Source organism: Hypanus sabinus, chromosome 2, assembly GCF_030144855.1.
Source record: "Hypanus sabinus isolate sHypSab1 chromosome 2, sHypSab1.hap1, whole genome shotgun sequence".
Classification (NCBI taxonomy): Eukaryota; Metazoa; Chordata; class Chondrichthyes; order Myliobatiformes; family Dasyatidae; genus Hypanus; species Hypanus sabinus.
The window spans coordinates 60,546,189-60,569,101 of NC_082707.1; the positions used below are offsets into that span (position 1 = coordinate 60,546,189).

General features: G+C 40.5%; 1 pseudogene; it reads left to right on the top strand.

Moving 5' to 3' along the window:
- The first annotated feature begins 749 nt into the window (after positions 1-749).
- LOC132403564 (uncharacterized protein K02A2.6-like) lies at positions 750-4,277 on the top strand (annotated as a pseudogene).
- Positions 4,278-22,913: the final 18,636 nt, after the last annotated feature.

Here is a 22,913-nt window from a genome sequence, read left to right on the forward strand (position 1 = left end):
GGTAGTAGATGGAAGGATTGGATTGTGAAGGAACAAGAAGAGATGGGAGGCCCTGCAAGGGAAGTTGATTAGGAATGATGTGTACTGAACAAATCAGTGGATACAACATCCACTGGAAGGGAATCTTAAGGCCTCACCTTAGGAACACACAGGAGCCCTGCATTATCAGCTTCAGCACATCAGTCTTGCTCAGGGTTTGAATAACATTCAAGATGGAATCCGCCAATCTTCTATTGCTGGCATCAGGATTAATTTCTATCCAAGGATCTCTCAGTGCCAGCATTCTCCCTCATGTGAGAAGTTTTCCCGCAGCCCTTTTGAATGTTTGAATGCCTATTCCTTTTATTTGGCCCAAGCATTTAAAAAAAATTAAATTGCAAGTTTGGAGTATCACTTTTGTTGTAATGTGAATATTATTAAAAGTAAGTTAATACTAATCAGGAAGCTATTGGTAGCAAGGGGCGGGATCTGGGGTTGGTGGGGTCTTTACTTCGGCTCTCTTTACTCCCAGTATGCATTGTATATGGTTCCTCCACCCAGGCCGCACGAGGTTCCTGGAAGCTTCTGTATTGTAAATATCATTTGCTGTCCTAGATAAAGATGCTCTTTTGGCTATCAAGTTGTCGAGTGGTCTTTTTGTAAAGTAGAAGTTACCACATATTTTTGGCGACGATGTAAACTGGTTTTGTGGATGGGTCGGCCCCGTTTTCAATCAGGAACTGTGAGCGGGCGAGGAGCCTCGTGTTCGGATGGCTGCGTTTGGAACAGTCAGTGTGTTCAACGAGCAAATTGAGGAGTGGCCGGAGTACGAGGAAAGGTTGGGTCACTTTTTCTGTTCTAATGGAATTACTAAGGAGGCTAAGAAGCACTCTATTCTCCTGAGTGTGTGTGGGGCAAGGACGTACAACCTGATACGGAACTTAGCTACGCCGTGGAAACGGGAAGAAATTCTATACAACAAACTGGTCAAGCTCGTGGGGAACCACCACAATCCAAAGCCTTTGGTGATAGTTCAACAGTTCAAGTTTCACAGCCATGTCCGGATGTCAGGTCAGTCTGTGGGCGGTTTTGTGGCTGAGTTTTGGCAGATGTTGGAGCATTGTGATTTCGGAGCCATGTTGGATGACATGCTCCGTGATAGATTAGTATGTGGCATTAATAATGCCACCATACAATGCCGCTATTTGCTGAAAGCCCCACCGTTGACTTTCAAGAAAGCCCTAGGGATTGCTCAAGGCATGGAGCTGGCTGCTGATAATGCCAAGGATATAAAGAAAGGATATAGGGGGTCGCAGTCGACCGCAGTGCTCCAAGTCAGGAGGATGACTGGTAAACAGGCAAAGTGGGTCAATTGTTTTTGGTGTGGAGGAACGCACTACACAGATGCTTGTAAATTCAAAGATACTGTCTGCCATGCTTGTAGCAAGAAGGGACATTTAGTTAAAAAGTGCAGGAGCATAAAGGGTGAGGTTAAGCCCGGGCAGGGGAAAGCTCAACAGACTCAGGCAGCCACACACCACCTAGGAGAAGCAGACGGAGAGGCAGCGTGTGCCTACAACATGTTTGGAGTGGAAACAGATGAGGGACCACCTGAACCATATTATGCCACAGTCACTGTCAAGGGAAAGGACATTAAGTTCGAGATTGATTCAGGGGCTACTGCATTGGTCATTAGTGAAGAGACCTACAGGAGGACATGGGGGCCCAACCTGCCTCCCATCAGACCATCTAATTCCAACTCAGGACCTAGCCGGGGCAGCCCATACCTCATTTAGGGGTGTTATGTGTGGATATTTCGGCTGGGGGCCAGAAGGCTGAAGCCAGGCTAGTGATAGCTAAGGGCAGTGGGCCCAGTCTGTCGGGCTGCGATTGGCTTCGCAAAATCTGGCTCAACTGGCATGAAATTAACTATGCATGCATGACGGAGGACATTCTGCAGCAGTACAGTGACATTTTCAGGGACGAGCTGGGTACACTGAAGGGCGTGACCCTGAAACTCTATGTTGACCCTGAGGCCACACCACATTTTTTTAAGCCCAGGTCAGTGCCCTATGCCATGAAAGGCAAAGTCGAGGTGGAGCTGGTACGTTTACAGGGGCTGGGCATCATTGAGCCCGTCCAGTTTTCAAGGTGGGCGGCTCCCATTGTTCAGTTTTGAAGGCAGATAAAATGATGAGGATATGTGGGGACTACAAGCTTATGGTGAACCAGGTCTCAAAGCTGGAGGAGTACCCATTGCCACAGGTGGATGACCTGTATGCGACCCTGTCAGGGGGTAAGCTGTTCACAAAGCTGGACATGAGCCATGCCTACCAACAGTTGCTGCTCGACGAGGATTCAGAGGAGTATGTCACAATCAATACACACAAGGGATTATTCAAATACAATCGCCTGGTGTTTGGAGTGGTGTCTAGCCCCACCATTTTCCAAAGGACAATGGACTCTTTGCTGCAGGGGATTCCACATGTAGCAGTGTATCTTGATGATATTTTGATCACGGGAACCACGGAGGGGGAGCATCCAGCTAATTTAGAACAGGTGCTGAAGAGACTCTCAGGTGCAGGTTGAAACGCGGAAAATGTGTGTTCCTGGCTCCGAGTGTGACCTACCTGGGACACACGATTACAGCTGAGGGGCTTTGCCCAGTGGAGGACAAAGTGAGAGCTATCAAGGAGGCCCCAAGCCCCAAGAGCGTCACTGAACTCAGATCATTTTTGGGCATGGTGAATTATTATGGCAAGTTTCTTCCAGACCTGTCAAAGGTTTTGGCCCGACTATATAAGCTGCTTCACAATGACACTAAGTGGCGGTGGGGTGAGGAGCAGGAGGAAGCTTTCAAGAAAGTGAAAGAACTCTTGCACTCAATGAAGCTGCTCGTTCACTATGATCCAGACAAGGAGATCACCCTTCCATGCGACGCTTCGCCCTATGGAGTCGGGGCAATTCTCTCACACGTGATGGAGGACCGTTCAGAGAAGCCTATTGGTTTTGCTTCATGTACGCTGACGGCTGCTGAGAAGGGATATTCACAGCTAGACAAAGAAGGTCTGGCCATTGTTTTTGCAGTCAAACGTTTTCATCAGTACCTCTATGGACGTCTATTTACAAATTATACAGACCATAAACCACTGATGAGCCTTTTTAGGGAGACCAGATGAATACCACCGCTAGCCTCAGCCAGGATACAGCGTTGGGCTCTCACATTGACAGCCTACCAGCATACTATCGTGTACAGAGCGGGTGGGGATAATGCAAACGCCGATGCGCTGTGTCGACTCCCTTTACCTGAGACGACTGTTACTACATATGTGCTTCCAGAGACTGTGTTTTCATTGGAAAGGCTGTCAGAGACACCTGCAAAGGTGACCCAAACCCAGACAGAGGGGGACCCAGTCCTGTCTCAAGTCAAGACTTTTCTTTTACAAGGTTGGTCCAGAGTTGTGGAAGGAGAGGAACTGAGGCCCTATGCCAAATGCAAGACCGAACTGAGTCTGCAGGATGGTTGCATTTTCTGGGGGGGCGAGGGTCATCGTGCCTCCCCCTGGCTGTTCACAGATTGTGGAGGAAATTGATGTGACTCACCCAGGGGTGTCTCGAATGAAGAACCTTGCAAGGTCCTACGTCTGGTGGCCGAGAATGGATCAGGATCTAGAGAACAAGGTAAAATCATGCACGCAATGTCAGACCAATCAGAACGTGCCACCACCAGCTCCTTTGCACCCTTGGGAGTGGCCAGTCTACCCCTGGTCTAGGCTACATTTGGACTTTCCTGGCCCCTTTATGGGGCAGATGTTTCTTGTAATGGTAGATGCGCTTTCCAAATGGATGGTAGCTCACATCATGAGCAACATCACGGCCCCCTCAACCATAGACAAACTCAGGCAAGTGTTTGAGTCCACGGGTTACCTGACACTCTGGTCACTGATAATGGCCCGACATTCACCAGTGAGCTGTTCAGTGAGTTCATGCAGCAGAATGACATTCGTCACATTCAGACAACCCCTTTCCAACTGGCCTCCAATGGTTTGGCTGAGCGAGCTGTTCAGACAGTGAGGGAAGGCCTGAAGCAGATGACAGGGGGCTCTCTTAGTACCCGGCTTTCACATTTCCTGTTTAAATACCGCCTCACTCCACAGAGTATGACTGCACACACTCCAGCAGAGAAGCTGATAGGGCGTAGGCCTAAGTCAAGATTGGACCTGTTGCGCCCGGACGTGAAGGCAAAAGTGGAGAGAAAGCAGGAAAAGCAGAAGGAAGAGCATGATCAATATGCATGAGAGAGACAGTCAGAACTGGATGACAATGTCTATGTGAGAAACAATCAGCAATGGCTACATGGGGTTATTCTTAAACAGAGTGGTCCAGCCTCCTATGTTGTTAAGCTGACTGATGGGCGTGTTTTCCGCAGACATCAGGACCATGTGCACCTGCGTCAGGATTCCGGCTCAGAGGTTCCATGGAGTTTCCAATGGGGAGACAGATTACTGGGGAAGCATGTCCACCAGTGACTTTGCTAGAGGGAGACACAGTGGCAGAGGGGGCAGAGTCCCCTGAAGAGGATGGGCATTCTCAAGCGGACACACAGACCCCTCTCGTGCCCCCAACACTAGATCCACCCAAAACATCCTCACCAGTGATGCCTGCTGGATCACCAGGGGTAGTGTGTAGATCGCAGAGCCCTCACAAACCTCCTGACAGACTGAATCTTTGGTTGGATAGTTTCTTTTGTTGTTAGATTGAATGTTGAATTCGCCATGTTTTCTTAGGTGTTTTTGTATTGGTAACCTGTTGCTAAAGATACCACTGTTTTTATTTCCCAGTTCTTCTATATCTGGGGAATGTTGGATTTTAAAGGGGGAGAAGCGTTGTAATGTGAGTATTATTAAAAGTAAGTTAATACCAATCAGGCAGCTGTGGTAGCAAGAGGCAGGATCCGGGGTTGGCAGGGTTTTTACTCCCAGTATGCATTGTATATGGTTCCTCCACCCATGCCGCACGAGGTACCTGGAAGCCTCTGTATTGTAAATATTATTTGCTGTCCCAGATAAAGATGCTCTTTTGGCCATCAAGTTGTTGAGTGGTCTTTTTGTAAAATAGAAGTTACCACAGCTTTCACTAATATAATATAAAATTATCACACCTACTCATGCCACCTGATCTTAACATTTGTAAATTAGATGCAGCATAGTTAAAAGGACGCAAACAGGCACCTTGTTTTGCAACCACTATCAGAACATCACTATCCCCCTCCACAAAAGATTATGTGCAGATTTGGTGACAGAAACAGAGCTTTTGTTAGTTGAGAGGGAAGTCAGGCATAAAGTACTCCGTGCTCTTAAACAATGCCACAATGCCTATTTTTAGAGCATCTATTCCCATTAGTGCATGTCAACACTGACGTCTTTCATGGCTTGAAGAAACTAATTGTATTTAATCATTTATATCAAATAATAAGTTTTAAATGCTGAACTTGTCTAGTCTTTCCTGTAACAAAGTGATATCTCAAAAAATGAAACTTTATTATAAGTGCTTCAATATTATTCACATCTATTACTTTTCTGGCCAGGTAGCTGTCTCTGTGAAAAAAATCAACATCCTCTGCAAGGCTGCTTTGATGCTGTTCTCAGGTTTGCCATGATATTCATTACTCTTTCTTAATGTGTAACTGCCTGCCTCCAGAAATGATCCTATTTGTTTGAACCATTTTAAATGCTATCCAATTGTGACCACTCCATCAAACCCTGGACCTTTTTCAAAATGTGATGTCTTATTGCCAAACCAAATGCTTGCAAATCATTTCACAAGTTTATCTTGATTGTTCCACTTCCACAATGTTTCTTCATGCAAATGCCAACCATTGCATTATGTAAATATTATTAATATATTTGCATTAGCACCCTGTCTGAAACGCTAAGCACACATTTGCATGTCCTTCATCTCAAGTTGAAAGGAAATCCACAAAGAACGTTAAACCAAAGTATAAATACATGGTATTTTCCTAGAAAACTATAGCCATATAAGCAAAATGCATGCTTCAAAATAATCTGAAACTAAATGTTCTCAGATTACTATTAGGACTTAATATGGAAAGGCCTGAAATTTTTACAATGTCCTTTTATATCGAGTAAAAGTAGGCAGTTTCTCACAGTGCACAATGATGCATTATTCTGTTGTTAAGATGAACATATATTTAGAATAGCTTGAGAGTCAATGCCTCCCTCTGCACCTGGATCCTTGACTTCCTGAAGAACAAACTGTGCTCAGTAAGGCAGCAACAACTCCACCACAACTACTCTGAACTCTGGTGCTCCACAAGGTTGCATCCTCAGCCCCCTGCTCTGCTCCCTATATACTCATGATTGCATGGTCAGAATCTGCTCTAACACCATTTACAAATACACAGATGATGCCACCATAGTGGACCAAATCTCAAATAACAATGATTCAAAGTACAGGAAGGAGATAGAGACTTAGTGATTTAGTAGCATGACAATAACTTCGGGAAGTGGGTGGTGCACATGCTCCTGTGTACAACAATGGTGTGAGGTTGAGAGCTTCAAATCCCTAGGACTGAACATCAGCAATAACCTGTCCTCTTGAAGGCATGACCGAGAAAACTCACCTATTCCTCTACTTCCCCACAAAGTTAAAAAAACAATTGATTTGTCTCTGTTGACATTTACCAATATTTATCAATGTCTTCTGTCTGAATGCACAACAGTTTGATATGGCAACTACTCTGCAAACATACTGCAAAGTTGTGGACAGAGCTCAGAACCAACCTCCCCTCTATCGACGATTGTCTACACTTCTTGTTGCCTCAGGAAAGCAACCAGCATAATCCAAGACCCTACCATTCTAGACATTCCCTCTTCTCCGTTTTTCCATTGGGCCGAAGTCACATACCACCTGGTGCAAGTACAGCTTTTTATAAGAGTATTAAGTGGTTCCCTAGTACAGTAAGATGAACACTTGGTCTCACAATTGACCTCATTATTATTTACCTGCACTGCACTTTCTCTGCACCTTTTACCTCATTCTCCCTCAATGCACCATGTAGTGATTTGATCTATAGAAACAATATGTAAGACAAGCTTTTTACTATATCTCAGTACATGCAACAATAATAAACCGACTCCAATGTCAAAATGATCTTTCGCAAATAAAGGCAAAAGAGATGACTTTCAGAATTTACAGCTCTGAGTTAGAACAAAAAAAGAAATGACTGACTTTGTCCTTTCAAATTATTTATGCATTTTGAAGTGTGATGAACTAAAAACTTTTATAGATAATTAAACAGATTAAAAATGGTAAATTAATGTTCCTGTACAGATGGTGTTTTTATCAGCTATGAATAATAAATGCATGTGATTTTCTAACATTTTAATGCTTGAAATAAAAGTAGACTTCATTGAATACCCTTGACTCATAAAATCTCAATAAAATAGGTGATGTAAAACCAAAAATTGTACTTTGTTGTTGCTATTAAAATAGAAGCAAGTAGGGGACTTCAGCACATCATAACCAAGTATGGAAGCCTGGAACTTAGAGACAAATTCAGAGTACCAAATCTGTCAGTATGTGCTATTTCTCTGAAGTCAATTGGTGAACCCTATTTTGCTGGATCTTGCCCATCATTTATACTTTGAAACCACCTCTCACATCCTGCATAAGATTGCTCTTGGCACAAAATCTGAAACCCCATTCATGGCTATTGTAGAGCAACTGATTGGGGACAAAAGTTCAATGTTCAAAGTAAATTATATTATCAAAGTACATATATATCACCATATGCAACCCTGAGATTCAATTTCTTGAGGGTGTACTCAACAAATTTATAGAATAATATAACAGGATCCATGAAAGATGAACCAGAAAGATAACAAATGGTGCAAATGCAAATATAAATAAATAGCAATAAATAATAAGAATATGAGATGAAGGGTCCTTGAAAGAGAGTTCATTGGTTGTGGGAACATTTTAATAATACGGGAAGTGAAGTTGAATGAAATTACCCCCTTTAGTTCAAGAGCCTGATGGTCAAGGGGCAATAACTGTTCTTGAAGCTGGTGCTGTAAGTCCTGAGGTCCTTTTACCTTCTAACAGAGGACAGCATGAGAAGTGAGCATGTCCTGGGTGGTGGTGATCCCTGATGATGGATGTTGCTTTCCTACAACAGTGTTTCATGTAGATGTGCTCAACGGCTGTGAAGGCTTTATCCATGATGTACTGGGCTGAATCCATTACTTTTTGGTGGATTTTCTGTTCAAAAGCAGTGGTGTTTCCATACCAGGTGGGGATGCAGACGTTCAATATTCTCTCCACTACACACCTATAGAAGTTTGTCAAAGTTTTAGATGTCATGCCAAATCTGTAAGGTGATTCTGCACTACATCGATTCTTGGAATGGAACTCCAAACTGTGATAGCCTGTGCTATTATATCCTCATGCTACTAGCTACTCTAACATACAGATCGCTTGTTAAACAAGATCTGTATCTACATAAGAAGCATTCAATGAAATGTTTTCAAAATTTCTGGCAACATTCATTGAATGAATCAATATTTTTTATACTACTTAGCGTATCATTCAGCAGTATCTCGGAGAATTGCACCACGTGGATTTTATTGGAGTTAAGTAAAGAGTTCCATATATACATACAGTATAATGTATGTATCCACAGATCACCAATGAGCAATCTTCAATTTTCATTTGTAACTGACCACAAAGAGTTAACACCAATATTTAAATTTTAATTGCATTCACCCTATAATTGTTTTTCTCAGTGTTGCAAAATGTTTATGTTTTGTCATGTGTCATAAATCCAGTATAACTTATACAATGTAAATAGAACAATGGAATACAGAATAACATTTATTTAATAATATTATCTTCAAAATTGAAACCTCTACAGTTAAAGTAATCAGAATAAAATTGAACCAGGTTAGATAAACTAAGATAGTTTTTTGTTTGTCAGCAGGAACTGTTGTGCCATTTAGTTAATCACCTATTATTAAAAATGCGTTTCCTTTCTAAACCTGACATGCCAAATGAGTTAAACTAGAGTTTTATTGATCACTACAGAGGCTTTAAAATGGTTTATTTATTTCTCTACTTATGCAACCTTCCACCAGTATCATCTGATTTAGTTTTATAAGGGAAAAAGAAAAGTAAAACCAATTTTGTTTTCTTGTAGTCATCAAAAAAACCTTATATTTTTTTCACAATCTAAATGTTGCTTCTGCAAAAAGTGCAGGTTCGTGAGTTGAAATGTAAGAGGTTCACAATCAAAAGCTTCACTTCTCTTCGAGGGTGATCACCATGAATGTCATTAACACCAGGGACATGAAAATCCTTAACATATTACCATTTCATAAATTCATTTGCAGCATCATGTGGCACTTTGTCGCTTGCTCATGTCAACCCCTCCTCCAAAGTAGACAGATCTGGGTTTGAGGAGGTGAAAATATGTAAAGATCCAGAAGCAACCTCAACCCTTTTCAAATTCAGCAGTTCCTGATTTTACCAGAAAGTAAATTTCTTGGTACAGTTTGGGATGGGAATGAGGGGAGCAGAAAACAAAACTACTTGCAGGGACTGGATTGGCCATTTGAACAAACCTCAGAATTTACCACCTTGATTAGTTTAACCCCAAGACAACTGGATTTTCTGGGCCTCTAGAAACCTGTCAGAAGTGAGAAATTAATTGGATTCAATTTTCAAGGTGCTTGAGATGCTTGAAAAGTCAGCATTGTTTTTGCTCATCTCCATATACCTTTGACAAGAAGGTGATGACGTTCTTGAACTACTTCTAACTTCCTGGTCAAAGTAATCCCAAAATACTACAGGATAGGAAGTTTGAATATTCAGAGCCAGTAACAATGAAGAGATGGGAATACATTTCCAGTGAGAGAAGGCAATAGATTCCATTCATCTAATGCTAGATTACGTTCTCCATTTTAATATTTCTTGCTGAAATAACCTACCGATGTTTCTGGTAATATTAGTTTCTTGCTATGATTGTGCAGTTTTGTCAAGTTTAAAATCAGTACCTTTGATTATTAGTCATTAATATTGAAATCAAAGATCCTAACGTTTTTACTCATAGCATGTAGTATATGCTATTTAAAATGCATGGCTCACATTACTAATCCTTCTCAATGTTATGTAATTTTCCTCTGTGGATTCCACTGTAATTCTTTCCCATCTGTTGGAACACCACTTGATTGCCATTATTTTGGCTTTGAGTCTGTTTTGTTTTATATGAAGATGTTCACTTGCTTTCTACAATTACAGTATCCTGCCACTCTGAATTGACTAGACTAGATTCAAAATTGGCTTGGCCATAAAATACAGAGGATAGTGGTGGAGGACTGCTTACTCTGATTGGAGATCTATGACCAGTCGTGTTACACAAGAATCAGTGTAGGAGCTGTGTGTGCCTGTGTGTATGATTTGGATGAAAATGTAGGTGGATTAAATAATAAGTTTGCAAAAGACACAAAAATTGGCCGAGCTGTGGACGTTGAAGAGATAGTCAACAGGATACAGCGCAGCTGCAAACGTAGACAGATAAATAGCAGCTGGAGTTTAATCTGTGTAAGAGTGAGGAGTTGCACTTTGGAATTTTAAAATTGAGGAAATTATACTGTCGGTGGTGGTACACTTTGAAGAATTGATGTAAACAGGGATCTTGGGGTGCAAATCCATAGCTCCATGGAAGATGCAATGGAAGTAGACAGGATGTATAAAGAGGAATAAAAAGAAGTAGGAATTAGCAAAACTATTAGTTAGATTCAGGGGTTAAGGGTTGAAACAGAAGTAATTTCTTGTTGTCCTTGGGTATAGCTGCACCTGTGGAAAGTATTGTACTGGAAAAGAAAGGGAAGCTTTCGGGAACCTCAAATATCAACGAACACCGTCAATGGATTATTGTAAACTTCTTTCAATTAGCACAAACCTTGTAATACCAAATTAGGATGAGATGAGGATAGGACTAACTGAAATGATTAAGGAAGAGAAGAAACTTTGGTTAAATTCACTGCTCTTACTCCTATGGGCTGAAGTTCTGACTTATTTCAAAAAGGCAACAATTATACCAGTGTCTAAGAAGAATAATGTGAGCTGTCTTAATGACTATTGCCCAGTAGCACTCACATCTACAGTGATGAAATGCATTGACAGGTTGGTCATGATTAAACTGAACTCCTGTCTCAGCAGGGATCTGAACTCATTGCAATTTGCCACAACAGGTCAATGGCAGACACAATCTCAATGGCTCTCTGCACATCCTTAGACCACCTGGAAAATACAAACACCTATGTCAGGATACTGTTCATCAACTATAGCTCAGCATTTAGCATTCCCACAATCCTGATTGATAAGTTACAGAACCTGAGCCTCTGTACCTCCCTCTGCAATAGCATCTTCAACTTCCTAACCAGAAGACCACAGTCTGTGTGGATTGGTGATAATACCTCCTGCTCGCTGGCGATCAATACTGCTGCACTTCATGGATATGTGTTAGTCCACTGCTTTACGCTCTCTATACCCATGACTGTGTGGCTAGGCAAAGCTCAAATACCATCTATAAATTTGCTGATGATACAACCATTGTTGGTAGAATCTCAGGTGGTGAGAAGAGGGTATACAAGAGCGAGAGATACCAACTAGTGGAGTGATGGCACAGCAACAATCTTGCACTCATATCAGTAAGACAAAAGCGTTGATTGTGGACTTCAGGAAGGGTAAGATGAAGGAACACATACCAATCCTCATAGAGGGATCAGAAGTGGAGAGAGTGAGCAGTTTCAAGTTCCTGGGTGTTGAGTTCTCTGAGGACATAACCTGGTCCCAACATATCGATGTAGCTATAAAAAAGGCAAGACAGAGGCTATACTTCATTAGGAGTTTGAAGAGATATGGTATGTCAACAAATACACTCAGGAACTTCTATAGATGTACCATGGAGAGCATTCTGACAGGCTGCATCACTGTCTGGTATGGAGGGGCTACTGTTACTGCACAGGACCGAAAGAAGCTGCGGAAGGTTATAAATCTAGTCAGCTCCATCTTGAGCACTAGCCTACAAAGTACCCAGGACACCTTCAGGGAACGGTGTCTCAGGAAAGCAGCATCCATGATTAAGGACCCCCAGCACCCAGGGCATGCCCTTTTCTCATTGTTACCATCAGGAAGGAGGTACAGAAGCCTAAAGGCACACACTCAGTGATTCAGGAACAGCTTCTTCCTCTCTGCCATCCGATTCCTAAATGGACGTTGAACCCATGAACACTATCTCACTTTTATAATATGTATTATTTCTGTTTTTGCATGAATTTTAATATATTCAATATACGTATATTGTAAAGATTTACTTATTTATTTACTTTATTTATTTATTTGTTTGTTTGTTTATCTTCTATACTATTGCATTGAACTGCTGCTGCTAAGTTAACAAATTTCTCGACACATGCCGGTGATTATAAATCTGATTATGATTCAAAATTAACACCAATGATGCAAACACAAGGGGAAATGACAGAATTAACAAAAGTTATCTGATTTGTTTGATCCTGTATGCACATTAAGAGTATATAAACAAGGGAAAACTGTGCTTGGATATGTTACAAGGATGACTCCCCAACAATAATGATCAGTTAATCAAAGAGAAAATCCGCATTTACTGAGAAGCGTCTGTAATATCCTGGTTAATATTTCTACAGCTATGCTGTAGGTATTTAATTTCAGCAGTTTTCTGCAAAAGCAGTTTGTCTTGCTGGTAGAATGCTTTGGTTTTGTCCAGAGCTAAAATGCCATGTTGTTCAACTTATGAATGTTGTGTCAGCCAATCAGGATGGTGTGATCAGGAGAAAGTTCTACAGAGAGTGGGACTGAGTGAGTTTTGTGACCAACAGTAGTCTGGCGTGGGGTCTTTTGGCAGGAGCTGTAAAGAGGAACAAGAGAGAAGATACTGAAGAATGCCTTGGAAGGAGAGTTCCCACTGCACAAAGTGCTTTGTGCAGATGAATGTCTCCACGAAGGAAGGGCCAATACTCCTGAAGAAGATTTAGTTTGTTCAATATTAACTTTGAGGGAAGGGTAGTTTGGAATGTGGCGTGTGCTTTCATGCAGACTGTGGTTCCAGCGCACGTGAGTAAAAGATGACTGCAGTATGAGCTCCAACAGTTATTGTGCACATTGGACTGTTTTAACTGTGATGGCCCTTTTTATTTTTTTCACATTCCTATCAACTGCCTGATAAAGCTGACATTAGTAAATATACTTACTTTATAATTTTATGTGGTGTATGATCCGTTATTTCTTGTCAGCAGACAATTGTGTATAGGCGGTATTTACATAGCATTCTACAAATCAGGGTTTCTTTAATTAGAACATCTCGATGTTCCTCTTGGTTGAATCCCAAATCATACCGACCTCAGACATATATTGTTTATGAAAGGGTGCCTTGTCACTCTTGAGTCATAAGGCTGTTAGCAGAGCTAGCTAACGAGCCAAGTTTGTATACGATCCTGGTGAGAGTGTTACATGCCTTTACTAACTCAGTTAACAAGCACATGAACTTACAAAACTGATTATCTGTGAGCACCTTCACTGGGTTTCCCTGACCCTCCGTGAACAGTCAAAAAAGAGAAAAGTTAGGCCCTGAGAAAAGCAGTCTATGCTCACCAGGCATTCTTCTTAATCACAAGTAAATTCCCTGTGTCAGGCATGGGTTCACCCACTTCTGCAATGGTTAGTCTCTACAGAGTTATTGCTGTCTATGCTCCCATAATCCTCCATTCGTATTCTTTTCCTTATTACGTTAATCAATAATGTTTCATTTTTGTTGGCTCAAGTTCATCTGAATAATCTGTGTCAGATTCTCATTGGTTCTGACCCAAAGCTACAAGCAGTATTGCTTTACGGCTACACACACAAAATGCTGGGGAACTCAGCAGGCCAGAGAGCATCTATGGACAGGAGTAAAGAGTTGTTGGTTTGGGCCAAGACCTTGGATTTCCAGAATCTGCAGATTCTCTCGTGTTTGCTTTAAGGCTTTTGCTCCCAGGCTTGTGCCACAGGTAATTTCTTTTGTTACTTCAAACCATTCTAGCCAGGTTAGCCAAAAACTGTGCCCAGACCATCAGATCATAGGCTGTTCCTTCTGCAAGCCTGCAAATTTACATATACAAAGCTTTTTATCTGAAAAGGGTCTCAGATTTAGCAAATCATCAGCAGAAAATACATTGAGAACACATTCTATTGCTCTGATTAAGCCATCTCTGAGCAAGAACCATTTTACCAAACAATACACAAAGTAGTGGCTACAAGAACAGTGTCACAAAATGGTCACATCGACTCAAGCAAAGATATGGCGAGAACAAAGGCTTTTGCTTTGTCTGCTTCCACTGCCCCTGCCTCATTCCTATTTGTTGATTTGTAGATTATAGTTCTTTCTAGCCAACATCTCCCTCTTCTTGATCCAAAGATATTTATCTTAGGTTCATTATCTTCTGAATTTGTTGATTGCCCATAGGACCGCTATGGACCACATTTTCATTACATTTAATTACTGAATTACTGGATTGACACAATTTGTTTTTATACTGAAAATCATAACTTCTATTTTGTAAGAGCGTCACATAATTTCAGCTTTCCACCTTCTAAGTTGATGTACTTTAAGCATTACAATGATCAATGTACATAATATTAGTATCACAGCAGAAAGCAATATTATCCTCACCCATGGATATATTTTGGATTCCCAATTCTAAGACATGCCAATAATATGAGTTATGCAATATTTCATTTGCTTTATTGATGTGTGTTTTAATTACCACATCATTGCTGGCTGAGGCAAAGTTCATCATCGAACAGCCAAATCTAAAGTCACTTTTCCAATGGCGACATTGCAATTTTCCAAAGGGCACTGTTTGCATCTCTTGGTTTTAACTCGTGGCTGTTTTTGCTATATGATATGTCTGTCTCACCAGCACATATTGCAAAAAAGCCACAATTTGTAAGTTTATGTCTGGATATTTCTTCTGGGCAAGCTCAGTGGTGTCCCCTGAATGACATCTTGATAAACCTGTCCCTTTCCCAATACCATTTATAACAGTAGCGTATGTTGGTGGGTTACTTAAGGACTTCCATCCAACTACATTTCAGTGGTTTTCTCAATCTATCTCTTTTTTGAGCTTAGAAAAAATTAGAAGTGTCGTTTTTGACCCTTCAGTTAAATTTGAAGAAACTTGGAGACCATTTATTCAACATTTTCATATGAGCTAAACTGACTTTCCCTAAACCTTATTCTTATCATCATTAATTATTTGGATAGAGGTGCGGAGTTATCGACACTACTGTGTATATTTGATATAATGCAATGGCCCATGTCAGTTAGGTTAGCATTTTTGGGTTTTTTGCCATTTTCTGTAACCACTATGAGCTTGGGAGGTTATTATATGTGGAATATCAACTGTTTGTATTTGTATTTTAACCTATTAATTATGTATTCTCAAGCTGTTTGTATTTGATGTTTTACTTATTATGCTTGTTTAAAATTAATAAAAAGATTTAAAAAGAAAAAAAGAAAGGATTTCCAAGTCTTCTCATGATATTTGTCTACATTCTAAACCCGTTTCAATGGGGTAGGGCAAATTATATAAGGTAGATAACAATTATACCAGTGCCTAAGAAGCATAACGTGGGCTGCCTTAATGACTATCACCTGGTAGCACTCACATTAACAGTGATGAAATGCTTTGAGAGGTTGGTTATGACTAGACTGAACTCCTGCCTCAGCAAGGACCTGGACCCACTGCAATTTGCCTATTGCCACAACAGGTCAACAGCAGACGCAATCTCAATGGCTCTCCTCACAGCTTTAGACCACCTAGACAACATGAACACCTATGTCAGGATGCTGTTCATCGACTATAGCTCAGCATTTAATACCATCATTCCCACAATCCTGATTGAGAAGTTGTAGAACCTGGGCCTCTGTACCTCCTTCTGCATATGGATCCTCGGCTTCCTAACCAGAAGACGTGAGTGTGTCTGATATGAAAAACATATCCTCCTCACTGATGATCAACACTGGCACACCTCAGGAGTGTGTGCTTAGCCCGCTGCTTTACGCTCTATATACACATGACTGTGTGGCTAAGCATAGCTCAAATACCATTTATAAATCTGCTGATGATGCAACCATTGTTGGTAGAATCTCAGGTGGTGATGAGGGTGTACAAAAGTGAGATATGACAATTCTTTCAACCAATTATGGATCTGTATTCCCAGATCCCTTTGTTCTACCACACTCCTCAGTATCCTTACTGTGGTATGAATAGGTTACTGCATGGTACCAGAGATAAAGACTCACATAGCCACAGATGGAATAGCAGAACTGAGCATTGTACTAGGGTGTTTGCCCTCTACGACAGTTTTCCTGATTGGATGAAGGTGCACTCCAGCGCTTTGTTACTTCACTTGTGTAGTCTCTCTGCTGGTTTCCCTGATTGTTGAAGGTGAGTCCAGTGCATTGTTATTTCACTTCTACAATTTCTCCGCTGGCTTCTACCGTGACCTGCATTTCTCCACTTGATGCTCCATGTATTTTCTTGTAGAAGCATTTTAGCTGCCTTGGAAGTATTCCTAAAGTTAAAATCTAACCCCTGTACTCCTTTCTCCCGTGCTCTAACCATTTTTCAAAGTACCCATGCCTCAGTATATGCAGCTTTGTTTCCACTATGAGACAATAATGTTCTTAACCATTTAGTTGCAGGTTCTGGTTCTAAATGATCTTGCTCTAATGTTAATCGATATACCCCTTTGAATGCCATCCATAGACAGGCTGCAAATGCAGTTTTCTTCTTCTCTGGTAACATTTGCTTGACACATTTATTGGGTCCCCTTTGTTACTACCCATCACTGTCAATATAACATTCTTTAACTCCTCATTTGCTCCCCCAGTATGTTGCTGTGCTTCTGGAAAAGCAAGGTGTATATTTAATTAATTTCCTTTCCTCGGAAATCTAGAGTGATTTCCAGAGAATCATTACTCTCTGGTGACTCAGTGCTTGGAATCACTCCCTGGTTCATCCCCAGGAAGATATGTCCTGATTTGCTTAGCAATATCCTTCAGCTGCTGTACTCCTTCTCGGGTAGAGTATGTTATTTCCTGGCTTGGAACTCGTTCCCTAACTCTCCCCTCTCTGATAATGAGTAGAAGCGGTGCAATCACGCAGATGGTAGCACTGGCTTCTTTTGGTTGTATGTCATCAGTGAATCCTCCAATGGAGATTCCTCATCATAACCAGATCTAGTTGCCTTATCTGTTAAATCACTCCAATCAATACCTCCATATTCACCTTCCTCCTCGCTTTCAGATCTGAAAGCACATAGATTATTCCTTTCCTGTGCAGTAAGTTGGCCCTACAGCTTTTGTAACTGCTTTCATCACTTTGTATGATGTCCAGCATTGCTTTTCTTTTCTTGTACAGGTTTCTGTATCACATTCATAGCCATCTTTAAATCACTGCATTGTTTCCTCAATCCCTCCATTTTGTTCTTAGCTGCTTGGGCTTCTTCTTCTTGTGTGCTCTTTTCTTAAACCAGTTTCTCACACCGTAACTGAAGCTGACGCATACTTGTCACATCCTCACTCCTCAGCCCCTATAAATTAGTAAGTTTCTCTTTAAGGTTTACTACCTCTTTGTGGAGCCTTTTGATTTCCTGTTCTAATCTGTCCATACAATATCAGCTTTCTGCCAATATTCTACTATTTCCTCTTTTGATCTGTCATGTTCTATTTTTGCCTTCTTCTGACATTCTATCCAATACTTAATTGAGCAGCCAACTGCTACAGGCTTCTCAAATTGTTTAAGTTCTTTGTCTGTCAATTTCCCTTGAGCAGTCTTCCAAAGAGTCTCCCCAGCAGTTCTCACTTCACCACCAATGACCAGCATACTCTCTGAATTGTGGCCATTTCACCTATATATGTTTGTGGAGGAGCCCCCTCCAATCAAAGCAAACCAAGTCCTCTGGATATGCAGACTTCCCCAAATTCTTCATCCTGGGTTAGTAACAGCTAACCACCCAGCCCCAGATATTTCTATACCTCATCAATATGGTCAGACTTGAGTTTCCCGCTGACTCAATAGCGAGATATATCTTTGAGCCCATTCAGGAACGCCTATTCTGTTAAATGTATTGACCCTCAAAAATAATGATCAGTTAGCCACAGAGTGAATCTGCATTTACTGACAAGTACCTTTAGTGGTTCAGTTAACAAGCATGTTAATTTACACAACTAAGTACCTATGAGCACATCGATTGGTTTCCCTGGCCTTTCATGAACAGTCAGAGGTAATAACCAGGAAATGGAGTCTACACTGGCCAGTCATTCTTCTTGATCACAAGAAATCATCAAGGGTCTGACATGGGGTGATCCACTTCAGCGATGTTCAGTCGTAATTTTGTTGCCTCAAGCTCATCTGACTGACCTGTATCAGCTTCCCATTGATCTGGCCCAAGGCTACAAGCAATATTGCTTTATGGCTCTTTCTCCCAGACTTGTGCCACAGGTAATTTCTTCTTTTATTTCCAATTCAGGTTCAGAGTCCAGCCAGGTCAGCCAAACACTGAGCCCAGCCTATCAGATCACAGGCTGTTCCTTCTACAAACCTGAAATTTTACATAATAAAGAGCTTCTTATCTGAAACTGGTCTCCGATTTAGCAGATAATCAGCAGACAACTCCACTGTGTCCATGTTCAGCTGCCCTGATTGAGCCATCCCTGAGCAAGAACAAGTTTACCAAACAGTTCACAAAAATGGCTGCAAGAACAGTCTCACAAAATGGCCTCCTCCACTCCTGCAAACACATGGCAACAACAAAGATTTTGTGTCATCTATTTCCACTGCCCTTGCCTCATTATTGTTTGCTGATTTGTAGATCGTAATTTCTCTGGCCAACAGGCGGAACATTGAGACATTGAGCTGTTCTAATGTTTCATAAATTGTGAATAATAAAAATTCTTTGTGCTATTCTGGACTTCATTTTAATTTGCCTCTATGGGGCGGTAAATAGGTCATATGGCATACTTGCTTTCATCTGTCTGGGTATTGAATATAGAAGTCAGAAAGTCATGTTGTACCTCATGATGCTCCATTTTTCGTTCTGTTTTCCACACTATAGAAAAGATGTGGTTAAGCTAGAAAGGGTAGGAAAAGATTCTAAAGGGCATTGCTTCTTCCTTTCCAGCCCTGATGAAAGGTCTCATCCCGAAATGTCAGCCTCCATAAATGCTCCACCATTTTAATTTCTGTAAACAGACAAGTCAAACAGAAAAAAGTAATTGCCTTGATTGTGTCCAATGACAAAGCAGTAGAACTTTCCAATGGTTTAGAAGAAACTTGCCTTCAAAGATTTAACAATCCCTCTGGCATGAAATTCTGGCTGAATTTGCTGAAGAGCATAAAATGCGAGGTTCCCTAACATTCAACAAAAGTGATGGCATCACATTGGTAAGTGGCTAATCATCATTATGACCACATGTAAACAACCAGCCATTCTCAAATAAAGTTTCCTGCAACATCCCAAGTTGATGTCTGTATTGTTGGTGGATGTTAGGGATTCTGTAACTGATGTACAGCAGAAACAAAGGTTAAGATTTCACACCTCAGAGACCATTAAGTTTTTGAGGATGACTTTCTCCAGCACTAGTGGCAGCCACATTTGAAGTAAAAAACATAATATTCAACAAATATATTGAACATTTTAGAGAAAAAAAAGTTTGAACTGTACATAGAAAATATTGAGAATATTGAAATGGTCTATGTTTATTTTTTGTTTGAAAATACATTAAATATTAGAATATTTATGCAAGCAATTATAATCAATGTGTAAAGTCCTGTAAGGTTTCACTGCTGATGTAATGGCCTCTCTTCAATGCTTCACTGCTAATATAATGGTTTCTCTGTAGCAGCAATATTTTGGTTATGACTGGAGATAACAGAGCTTTGCGATGTGTGCTGTCCAATGAGAGGCATGTTGTTCTTTCTTGTGGTGCTGGGAGCAGGAATTTTGCGGTCTTTTGTTGGCGAGAGATGAAGAAAGAAGACGCAAATAGAAAGAGTAAGTAGATCGGCGGATGGAGTGGACTCTGAGTAAGGGTCCGTCAATCAGCGACACTTGGAGGAGGTCGATGGGGAATGAATGGACGAATCCATGATTTCATTAAAATGGGCACATTTTCTTTACTAACCCTATAGTCAGATTAAGATTTATGAAGTTCAATCATAAAATTGCATACGGTGCACTGTCGGTTATTTTGCAGTTCAGATTTGTAACCGGGCAACGTATCACACAGCATCCACACAAACAAGATTTCTCAGTTTGGCTGGGCCAGAGGCTGTCTTCCCCTAGACAAACGCATGCTGGACGAACTTGTGAGTTACAAATGTACTGAAGATTAATTGTTTTGTTCATGTAATATGTTGAGCAGTAACACTTACTTACACTTCCATTAAAAAAAAACTTATTTTTAACTCCATAACGAAGAATAATATATTATTCAGTGAGAGTAGTTTACAGCTTGACCCATGTTTTTCTAAGAGAGATTCTTCTCCCATTTCACCATTGATATCCTTGGCTTCCCAGAACAGTCTCCAGTTGTGTAAAGATAGTCTTGTTGGCCAAAGCAGTCAAGTGAAACGTTCCAGTGGTGATACAGCCTCAAATGACATGCAAGTATCAATGGTTCATTAGAAAATTCACCTTCAAAACTTGTCTGGGATCTTTAACAGATGACAGAATCTGACTCTCCCAGCTTTGCCATCAAAGCTGTGAAGGTTTTCTGATTCTTCTGAAGAGCATCAGCATTTATAAAGATTTAAAAGTGATTAAAAGAGAAACAGACAATTAAAATACATTAATTATCACAAGAAAGATAAAATGGCGTAACTTGCAATCCTGGAAACCACATTAAATAAAAAGAGAGACCAGTTGCAGAAAGCAGCTAGAAAATTGATGGGTGACCTTGGTCATTAAGCTTAGAAAAGTGTCTGCACTTATATGGGCATGCTGGAACTTGTACTGAAAAGTGCACGATCTAAACACTTGTGTCAATTAACTTTTTTCTGGTGATTGCATTGGAGAAGGTGGTGAAACTCACAACATTGTGGCAATTGTCTTCAGCAATTTCTGGATCTTGCAAATTTAACTGCACGTATGTACTCATAAGTTGCTGTTAGCTACATAATAGAATGACAATGATGCAAATGATTATGACATAACAACCTAATGGACATATATAAAATACTGATTTGGCTGCAGCTGGATATAAACATATTTTGTTGCCTTGATGGGAGCCAGTCAAATTATCAGTCTTCAGGAATACATGAACAAAGATTTTCTGTTGAACCTTTCCACACTAACTTGCACCAAGTAGCAGTGATTCAGCCCAGAACACAGAAAAGTGCAAAGAGCAAATTATAATTTTGCAGCTTCTATCTACCGTCTGTAACAAATATACAGTATATTGCCCTGAAATAGACTGTCAATTTTTCATAGGTATAGATTGGTGTACTATGATTATACAATCAAAAATTTTCATCACAGTTACATCAACAAGTGGACCCTTTCTAAGCAGAATTAATGACCCTATTTGAAATTTGGCAAAAGTTTCTCAGTAAAGGCTTTTCATTAATTTAACATTTAACTTGATTATTGCCCCACAAAAGTAGTCAACTTGAACAGTATTTTTCTTCCTAAATGTAAGATCATAAGAAATTATTAAAGTTACAAGAAAAGAGGAAGAAAATTTGAGACTGAGAAGATAAGATCTTCCTGAAATTACTGTCTCCCTGGCCATTTGTCTCCCAACATGATGCCAGGTGCAGTATTCTGTTGGGAATTTACATCCTATCGTATAGAGACATTCGTGTCACGTGCAGCCAACTGCACTCAGAGAAAGGTATCAACAGCAAGTGAAGCCCCAAGTCCCCAGGCACACCATCTATTAAATCCATTACTAGGAACTTTTAAAAACAACTGTGTGTATTTAATATTTCAGTAGTACCTGAGTAAGATTGTAAATATATTATTTGATTAAGCACTCTTGATTGTTTAATTTCAGGCTTTACGTAAAATAAGTGAATTGCATACATCATGACACTACTTCACGATACATGCAAACCTCACTTACAGGTAAAGATGAAGTTAGACTCGCATTCCTGGATCCTTGTTTTCTTTGAATTAGTCTTATGTTTTATAGTTACAAAGCATAACAGTGGCAAGGAAGTTTTTTGAACAAACCCATGATTACTATCCACCTCTTGAAGTGCAGCAAGATATTCAAGTTAAAAGAAAACACTGAGAAATGGTCAAGTTGCAAAAAAGCACAGCATGTTTATTTTCTTCTTTGGAACAGTAGATTTTCTTCAAAGAAGTAAAGATGGTCCAGTTAAAAAAAAGAGGCAGGAAATGAAAGAATTCACAGGTTCATGAACAGTGAGGACTGGGGAAATAACCATGAATTTTAAAAAAAGCAGAAATTTTTGGCCACATTGGACAGATAGAGGTGTTTCATTGCATAAGAGATAACTGGAATATGTATATTGAATGGATTAAGCAGTACCTTAAAGCAAATGTAATAGCCAATGAGAAACAGGTATCAATTTTGCTGCATATAACCGCAAGAATGGTTCTGTGAGGAGCTGTGGTGATTATAAGGACACCATCAAACCAATACTGAAATTAGATCAGTATTATCTGTTCAGGATAGAGGATATATTTGCAAATATTTCTGGAGGAAAACACTTCAGCAAAGTGGACTTAGCTGAGGCCTACCTTCAGATGGAGATAGAAGGCGAGTCCAATGTAGTTCCTACCATAGACTCACATGAGAAATT